This window comes from Choloepus didactylus, chromosome 6 (assembly GCF_015220235.1).
Source record: "Choloepus didactylus isolate mChoDid1 chromosome 6, mChoDid1.pri, whole genome shotgun sequence".
Lineage (NCBI taxonomy): Eukaryota > Metazoa > Chordata > Mammalia > Pilosa > Megalonychidae > Choloepus > Choloepus didactylus.
In genome coordinates this window covers 14,451,974-14,461,760 of record NC_051312.1, presented here as the reverse complement: position 1 = coordinate 14,461,760, position 9,787 = coordinate 14,451,974, and positions in this window count along the sequence as shown.

Sequence of the window (9,787 nt, the reverse complement as noted above, 5' to 3'; positions counted from 1 at the left end):
CTGGAAAGAATAGCATCAGGAAGGCTGAATGCTAAAATAAACTGAATCTCGCGGAAGCTGTAGGAATCACCAAACCTGGGTCTCTTGAGTCTTCTCTTGAGGAAGAAGCCAAGCATTGGTGCATAGGACAAGCACACACAGTCTCTCCACCTCGGGCTCCATTTTCAGTGGCTTTGCTCAGGGTCAGTGATGAGGTGGGCAGAGGAGCCAAAGCCCAGCTGGGTGGAGAATGGAGGAGAGGCCAAAATTCTCTGACAGAGCTGCCTCCACCTCTCCCTGGAGGAAGCTTGGCATCGCCAGCCGCAAGGATGGGTTAACTGACGGCAGGTCCCGTCAGACTCGGCGCCTTCCTCTCTTGGCAGGGTCTTTAGGCTGGCAGATGTGACAGCTTGATCCTAGCGGGTCGAGCCTTGCAAAGGAGAGGACCAGCTTGCCATCATGGCCTTCAGGGAGATCGTGGATGGCAGGACAGGCCCCTGAAAACGAGACAGGGCAAAGTGGCCAGCAGAGAAAAAATGGAAAAGGAAGACATGAGACAAAGAGAAGTGTAGCTTCTCCCTTTCTGAGTGTCTGTCCCCAAGATACGTGGGGGCAGGAACTGGGGTGGGTTGACTGGGGAATGCCAGGGGCATGCTTAGCTGGGGAGGAGGGAGGCTGAGCTGCCTTTTGCAGATCAGGAAAGTGGCATGAGTTTACCAGTGTAAGGGGGCTGCAGAGCAGCATATTTGAACTGGAGGAGCCCCTAGAGCTGCCGGCCATATCCATGACCCCCACACATTTGTGGTTAGGCTCACACAGTGTTGAACCCCAGGGCCGTTTTTGTTTTTGCTTTTGTTGTTTTGTTATTTAGTTATCTTTTTAAAAAATCAGAAGCAATCGCAGGAAAATCCCAATTTCTGATTTCTCGCGAAATTGCAGGGGTCTGGCACCTCTGGGCCCACGTGGAGCCGAGTGGCTAAGCCGCCCCGTCTCATGCAACGATTCGCTGAAGTGGCTCTGTGATGACTCGGTTGGAAGCTGGTGAAAATGAGCCTTTTCACGTATACATCCAACTACAGCTTCCGTTTACTGTGAGAAACGCAAAGGGTGCACTGCCAGCAAGCGTTACTAGAGGGATGAGACTGGGGGTATCCTGGGAGCAGCTTCTTGACTCTCCCAATTCCTCCCGATGGTCCCCTGGCAGTCCAGGGGGAGAGATGTTGGGTCACAAGAAGCCCCATGGGGAGGGGGGGCCTGGCCCAGCCTCTTAGATCCCCTACCCCACCTTCTAACACCCAGCGTGAATACTTCACATGGCTGGAAAAAATATCCTAGGTCTAACTTCCAGGTACGATTTCTTAGTAGAGCCCAGTGTAACTTGCTGCCTTGCCCTCAGTTATATAGCCACAAATGATTGTCAATTAGGCACAGCCTCATTGCAGCCCTGCAAAGGCATGGTAATCTCCCAGGCCTCTCCACGGCCTGCCACCCACGCCCAGAACAATTTGGGTTTCTCTCACACTTGCCCAACCGACTCCCTGTACCTGGAGGGAATCCTGAGGTTGAGGCTAGATAGAAACCAAAACATAGTGCCACCTGGCTGAAAGGACAATGGCCATCAAGTAGGCCTGGGCAGAGCAGAGGAAAAGACAGCCCCGGGAAATGCCTGCTCTCCTATGCAGGTGTCTACAGCAGCTTCTTACATGAGCCAAGCTCGGGTGCATGGCAGATGCACCAAGAATTGCACATAAGCTGTGGCCTGAATTGTCCGCACAGCTCTCCCATTCTCGATGGAGGCGGTGGCCAGCCCCCAGGGGCCCATGTTTAGTTGTGTTGTTGCAGGACAAGGTTGAGAACTGCTCTCTCATGCCATGTGGTGACCGCCTGGAGGGCCAGGTGCCTCTAAAGGAGTAGAACGGAGCAGACGCCTAAACCCACGAGGTCGGAGAGAATGAGCAGGACACTCTGGTGGCCACAGCCAAGGGTGGGACGGAGATAGTGCACTGGCCTGTGGAAGACCACGGCCCCCGGTGGGGAAGATGGCATCCAGGGAGGCAACCTCACAGAGTCTTCCTGCCCCCTTAGCACCCACGAGCAAGATCACCTGCAGATTGGGATTTGGGTGGGACGACCACGTTTTACCGACAATGGTTGTCCCATGTGATTTCCTTTTATTAAATATCCATGCTCACCAACTGTTTAGAAAACAGATTGGACAGTGTGCCTGCCCACATTCCGGATATTCCCAACTGACCAGCTCCGAGTTCCACTGATGTGTCCCGGAGTCTTAGATTCTCAGGTCCTGCCGTAACGAATAGACCACAAATGGGTGGCTTAAAACAATAGAGATCTGTTCTTGCACAGTTATGGAGCCTGGAAGTCTAGAATCCAGGTGTCAGCAGGGTCAGGCTCCCCCTGAAACTCATGCCTTCTCCAGGTTCTGCTGGTGGCTGGCCCACCTTGGTGTTCCTTAGCACTTCAGTCTCTTGTCTCCGCTGTCACACTCTCCCCTCGTCTGTGTCCAGATTTCCTTGACCAGGTCATATCAGATCAGGGCTCACCTAATTCAGTTGGGTGTTGTTCTGGTTTGCTAGAGCTGCTGTTATGCAAAATACCAGAAGTGGATTGGTTTTATAAAGGGGGTTTATTAGGTTACAAATTTGCAATTCTACGGCCGTGAAAGTGTCCAAACTAAGGCATCGACAAGAGGATACCTTCACTGAAGAAAGGCTGATGGCATCCAGAATACCTCTGTCAGCTGGGAAGGCACATGGCTGGTGTCTGCTGGTCCTTTTTTTTTTTTTTTTTTAATCATCATTTTATTGAGATATATTCACATACCACGCAGTCATACAAAACAAATTGTACTTTCGATTGTTTACAGTACCATTACATAGTTGCACATTCATCACCTAAATCAATCCCTGACACCTTCATTAGCACACACACAAAAATAACAAGAATAATAATTAGAGTGAAAAAGAGCAATTGAAGTAAAAAAGAACACTGGGTACCTTTGTCTGTTTGTTTCCTTCCCCTATTTTTCTACTCATCCATCCATAAACTAGACAAAGTGGAGTTTGGTCCTTATGGCATTCCCAATCCCACTGTCACCCCTCATAAGCTACATTTTTATACAACTGTCTTCGAGATTCATGGGTTCTGGGTTGTAGTTTAATAGTTTCAGGTATCCACCACCAGCTACCCCAATTCTTTAGAACCTAAAAAAGGTTGTCTAAAGTGTGCGTAAGAGTGCCCACCAGAGTGATCTCTCGGCTCGTTTTGGAATCTCTCTGCCACTGAAGCTTATTTCATTTCCTTTCACATCCCCCTTTTGGTCAAGAAGATGTTCTCCATCCCACGATGCCGGGTCTACATTCCTCCCCGGGAGTCATATTCCACGTTGCCAGGGAGATTCACTTCCCTGGGTGTCTGATCCCACGTAGGGGGGAGGGCAGTGATTTCACCTTTCAAGTTGGCTTAGCCAGAGAGAGAGGGCCACATCTGAGCAACAAAGAGGCATTCAGGAGGAGACTCTTAGGCACAAATACAGGGAGGCCTAGCCTCTCCTTTGCAGCAACCGTCTTCCCAAGGGTAAAACCTGTGGTAGAGGGCTCAACCCATCAAACCACCAGTCCCCTATGTCTGTGGTCCTGTTATCTGCTGGTCCTTTACTCCCAGGTTCTGGTTTCAAAATGACTTTCTCCAAAATGTTTCTGGGCTTCTGTCTCTCTTAACTTCTCTCTCTCAGCTTCTGTGCATCCTTGCTTGTTCTCCCAGAGTGTTTCTCTCTAAGCATCTGGGGGTCCTCTCTTAGCTTCTCCAGGGCGAACTCTGGGCTTCATCTCTTAACTCAACATCTTCAAATGTCTTTCTCCAAGCATCTCCAAGGGTCTGGGTCTGTGTGGGCTCTCAGCTCTCTTGAGGACTCCAGTAAACTAATCAAGACCCACCTTGAATGAGCGGGGTCACACCCCCATGGAAATAATCTAATGAGAAGATCTCATCTACAGTTGGGTGGGTCACATCTCCATGGAAACAATCTAATCAAAAGATCCCAGCCACAAAAAGTCTGCTCCCATAAGACTGCATTAAAGAACATGGCTTTTTCTGGGGTACATAATAGATTCAAACCAGCACAGGTGTCATCTTAACTAATCACGGCTTCAAACACCCTATTTCCAAATAAGGTCACATTCAGGGAACTGGGGGTTAGGGCTTGAACTGTCTTTATGTCTTTTGGGGGACACGATTCAATATGTAACACCTGGCAGCCCTCTCTCATATTCAGCCCCTTCTCCCCTGCCCCACAGAGCTCTCCTTGTCCCACCAGCCTCCATTCCCTGCCTGGATCTCTGTAGGAGCTCCTTACAGCTCACGTTGGACACTGTGGCCAGAGTGCTTGAAACCCTGCAAGGGCCCCCCTGTTGCTTTAGGGAGAAAGTCCAAACTGCCTTGGTCCAACTTTGAGAGCCCTCCAGAATGAATTCCTGTCACAGCCGGTGGGACGTTCAACGGAAGGCTCCAAGTCCTGTGAGGGAGGAATGGTATGGGACAAGAGACACGAGGAATGACAGCAAGACAAAGATTCTGATCAAGCTGCAAATCTTTATTGAAGGGGCAGAGTATATATACTCTAGGAGAGAGGGGGAGTGGCTAGCAAGGACGGGTGGCGGTCTAGGATTGGTGGCTGCTGTTGCTAGGGCGGATGGCAGATGTAAGGCTAGCACAGGATTGGTAGCTACTGTTGCTGGGGTAGAAGGCAGATTGTAAAGCTAGCACTCTAGGCGCGAATCTTAGACGCGAACGGCTATCACTTCCGTAAAGAAGGCTGAGGGCAACTTAAGCCGCTATTTCATCAGCCCTAGCGGCCATGTTGCATATCTCCGGCATCGCTGAGGGTGGATTTTATACATGCTACCTTAATCGTCGCCAACAAATTCCTCCACTGCCAGCTCCAGAGACTCATCTCTTGCAGCAACTCCTCCATGCCCGCTGTCCCCATCCTGCCCTGCAGCTGCAGGCAGTTTCCAGCTCTGTCTCTCATCTGGGGCCTGGCACACATTTGCTCCTGGGCCCAGAACCTCCTGTGCCTACTAAATACACATCCTTCAGGACTTGACCCAGAAGTCACCTCTTCCGGGAAGTCTTCCCTGATTCCCCGAGGTTGTCCCCTGCAATGAGTCACTCGCTTGCTTGCCTGTTTCTCCCACTGGACTGGACACTTTCTGAGGATGGGGGTTGCGTCTTCATCACCATGTCCCAGGGCCTTGGGCTGCATCTGGTACGTGGTGGACACATCCTCTCCGAGAGAATAAACTCTGGGGTTACATCACCTGAGAAAGGGTCCTGTCTTGACCTTTTTAGAGCTGGTGATCTTGAACAAGTTACTTGGCCTCAGTTTCCTTATCTGAAAAGCAGAGAATGGTAACAATACCCACTGCTTTGTTTTCCCAGGGTGGCTGTAACGAAGTTCCCCTAACTCGATGGCTTGAAATAACAGAAACTTACTGCCTCACAGTTCTGAAGACTAGAAGTCTGAAGCCAAATTGTTGGCAGCATGGTGCTCCCTCTGAAACCCATGGGGGAGAAGCTTTCCTTGCCTTTTCCAACTTCTGGATTCCTGGCCATTCCTGGTGTCCCTTGCCCTGCAGCTGCAGCACGTCACTCCCTGCCTCCATCGTCACCTAGTCGTCTTCTCTGTCCTTCTGTCTTGACTGTGTCCTTTCCTCTTCGGATAAGGATGCCAGTCATATGGGATTAGGGACCAGCCTACCCCAGGATGAGCTCATCTTAGCTAATCCATCTGAAACAACCCTATTTCCAAATCAGGTCATGTTCTAGGCCCTGGGGATTGGGACATCAGCATATCTTTTGGGGGGAACACAATTCAACTTACTATACACCTGCTTTATCGGCTTTCTGTGTGTATCAAGTGATGATAACCCAGCACTGTGGCTGCCATATAGTAAGGGCTCAAGGAACGTCAGCACCTTAATTTACTCATAAATACACAAAATAAATATCCATAGATTACTTACTATGTGCCAGGCACTGTTCTAGGAGCTGAGGATACAACAGTGAACAAAACAGATAATCTGACCACATTGAGCTGACATTCTAGTGTTTGGAGAGACCAATAAACAATAGATATATAAATAAATATAATATAATATATACAATGCAATATAACATGATGTATTACAACAGAATAGAACAGAATATGATGAAATGGAATGGAATAGATTGTAAGATATATTGACTATGATGTATTCAATGTCACATATAATAAAGGCTGTAAAGGAAAATAAAGTTGGAGCTGGAGATAATAGTGAATGCTTTTTATATAGTATATAATATAGTAATGACTTGTTAATTTAAATCAGAGTTTCTCAAGCTCAGCACTAGGGCTAGTTTGGGCCGGCTAGTTCTCGGCTGTGGAGTGCTGTCTTGTGTACTGGAGGGTGTCTGCCACGAGGGAGACTCACAACAATCAAGTGGACAGAATGCCTTATCCTGCCGATGTTTGTCAGCTCCTCTCCTTGGTCATATGGGTGCTGGAGCCATGCATGGCGGGAGCAGAGTCTGTACCTGGAGTGGACCCTTCTGAGAACCATTTCATAAGGCCGAGCTCAAGCACCAGGAGACCATTGTGTGGCCAACGCAATGATGTGTCCTTGTATTGACTTTCCACTTTTCCTGTTTCTCTCTTTCTTTTCCTCACTTCTGTTCCCTGGGGTCACATTCCCAAATAACTTCCCTGCAATAACTGTGGTTATTCCGACGTGGTATTTGGCAGACTTCTTCCCCTCCCAAATGAACGAAGTTAGCCTATCACTTCAAGGGAAACACTTGACAGTATTTATTGCCAGTGATGGAATTTGAACATTTAAGTGCAGATTCAGATTTTAGAAAACTCATATCTGCCCCCATGAGCGTGACAATTTCCCAGTACTTGAAGTTTTCTGCTGAGGTCTGAGATGATATTAATGAATATGGTTTTTTGATATTGAATAACGGACTATGCCAACACCTCGAAGAACTGTATAACTCTATGAACTAGTATTTTCCAAAATGACCAATGCTTCTTGTTACAAAATCATTTGTGGACAAAGGATCCATTCAAAATGCCATTGCTAAGAAGAAAGGGGGCTTTCTACTTAGATAGACCAATGGATTTTAATTTAACAGAGTTGAAATGTTTGTTGATATGATTTCCGATTCCATGTTGAAACTAAACTTTAGAAACTACCACTCTTCAAGTTTGTTTGTAGTATCAGAGAAAAATAGCCATGATTATCTTAAAAGGCTGCTAAAATACTCCTTTCTGTTGCAACTACAAATCTATGTGAGGCCAGACAATTTTCATGTGCTTCAACCAAAAGAACGTATTGCAGCAGATTGAATGAAGCAGCAGATGTGAAAATCTAGGTGTCGTCTATAAAGCCAGACATTAAGGAGATTTGCAGAAACATAAAACAATGTCACTCTTCTCACTATTTTTTTTTGGGGGGGGGCCTTGGAATGCATAGTTATTTTTCATAAAAAGTGTTATTTACATTGACATGTAATGAGTTTATTATTATTATTTGTAAATGAACTAGACAAATATTTTCTATTACTCAGCTTTAATTTCTAATATTGGTAAATATCAATAGATATAATGCACATAAATGAAAGTTCTTTAGGGTCCTTGATAATTTCTAAGAATATAAAAGGGCCCTTGAGACCAAAAGTTTGAGAACTGCTGCCCATTTTACCAGAAGGTGGGAGGTAAATTCCACAAAGATTTAGGTAGCTGCCATATTGGGGGAAGTTTTAGGGGTGCAAAGGTCTGGAGCATAGTGGGATATTGCCTCTAGGGTTAGGAACAAGCTTTTGCACCATGCATCCCTTATCCCCAAGGACAAGGGACAGTACCTGGTGGGCCTCTTTGGATTTTGGAGCACGTTCCATCAGTGGGAATTCTGCTCTGGCCCATTTATCATGTGACTTTGAGCATCAGCAGCTCTGAGTGGGGCCCAGAGCAAGAGAGGCTCTGTAGCAGGGCCAGGCAGGGGTACAAGCTGCTGTGCCACCCTAGCCAGGAGATGCAGAAGGCCCAATCATGCCAGAGATACCAAGATGGATACGGGTGCCATGTGGAGTCTCTGGAAGGCTCTGATGGAAGAGAAATTTTGGCACAAATCTTTAGAGTTCTGGAGGAAACCCTGACACCTGCAGCAGAGAACCACCTGCCATTTGCAAATCATCTCCTAGCTTGCTGCAGGTCTCAGGACTCATGTCTGAGGATGGGTCACTGAGTGAACAGGTGACCTGAAGGGCCCACCATGAGCTGGGTCTTATCATACACCCCAGGTTGTGAGAGCCAGGAAGAAGGGCAGCAGAAGTCCATTGGACAAGATCATCAGGCTCAAACAGAACCAGAAGCTGCCAGTAAGTTACCTGAACAGATGGCCCAGACCCCAGGGCACCTGCCTCTGATGCATCAGTAGTTCTCTTTTAACTCATACTTGTAGCCTCCAAGATGCTCCCCTTGATCAAGGGAAAACTCGGGCTTGATTCACAATGGGAAAGCACAATATGCTGTACTGACTAGAAATGGGCAGATGCTGCATTACAGCCTCACTCAAAGGTGGCCCTAGGGGCAAAGGATGAAGGGAAGTCCTCCCAAGGGGGAGAGGAGCTGACATTTGGTTATCCACTGTAAATGGAAGGAAATGTGGCTTAAGGTATGGATATATGTGGGCTCCTGGGCAGGCACTTGGAAGGAGCAAGACAGGGAACTCAGACACAAGGATATGGGGGAGACAGACATGTGTGTATGTCTATTGGAGAATGCACAAAGCATGCAGTTCTTTACTCCTTGTGCTAAGGCCCAGACAGCAAGCCCTTGTCCCCCGCTCTATTCTGGGGGGGGTGGCCAGATTAAGATGCTACCCTATTAAAAAAATTGTAAGCCCCTCCTGACATACCTAATCCCCTCACTCTGCTCTATTTTGAGTCTCAATTCAATTTACTCATTTATTATGTTTGTTGTTATGTGACTCTCCCACCAAAATGTAAGCACTATGAAAATAGGAATATTTGTCTGTTCTGTTCAGTGCTGTGTCCCCAGCACCTAGAACACGTGATAAAATTGGGTTAAACTGATGAATAAATGAACAGAGAATGTATGCATATTTAGGTGCTGAGTATTTAGACCCTGAGAGAAAATTCTGGATCCCAGGAAAGACAAGGGGACTATGGTCATGACTGAGGTGTCTCAGGACCCCACAGACTGAGGAGTGCGCTGGGTTTGGTTTTGGGGCAGGGCTGGAGCAACATTTGGTGACCCATAGAGCCAGAGCCTTTCCTGGCAGAGGTGCCAGATTTCAGCCAAAACCTTTATGCTTAGATCACCCCACCGCCACCCTCAAAGGTTGACTTGCCTGTGGTTAAGAGCTCAGAGTCTTAGGGCAGACAGACCTGAGTCCAGAGCCCAGCCCTCCTTCTTCTCAGCTGTGTGATCTTGAGCAAACAACATCACCTCTCTGACTTCAGCTTCCTTATCTACAGAGCACCTATTTACTGATAGCACCTATTTAATTGGGTTGTTCTGATAATTGAGGGGGGACAACTCTTCTCTGTAAAGTGTTTGGCACAGTAGGAAGCACTCACTAAATATCAGTCAGCATTAAACTTTTCCCTACGCCACATGGTGGGGGGATGAAGTTCAAGGCCCTCCCTTCTTATCAGAGAGTCAGGCTTCTCTCAATAACAGGGCTTACTCCATTTTGCTGGGTCAAGGTCAAGAGAGATAGAGTCT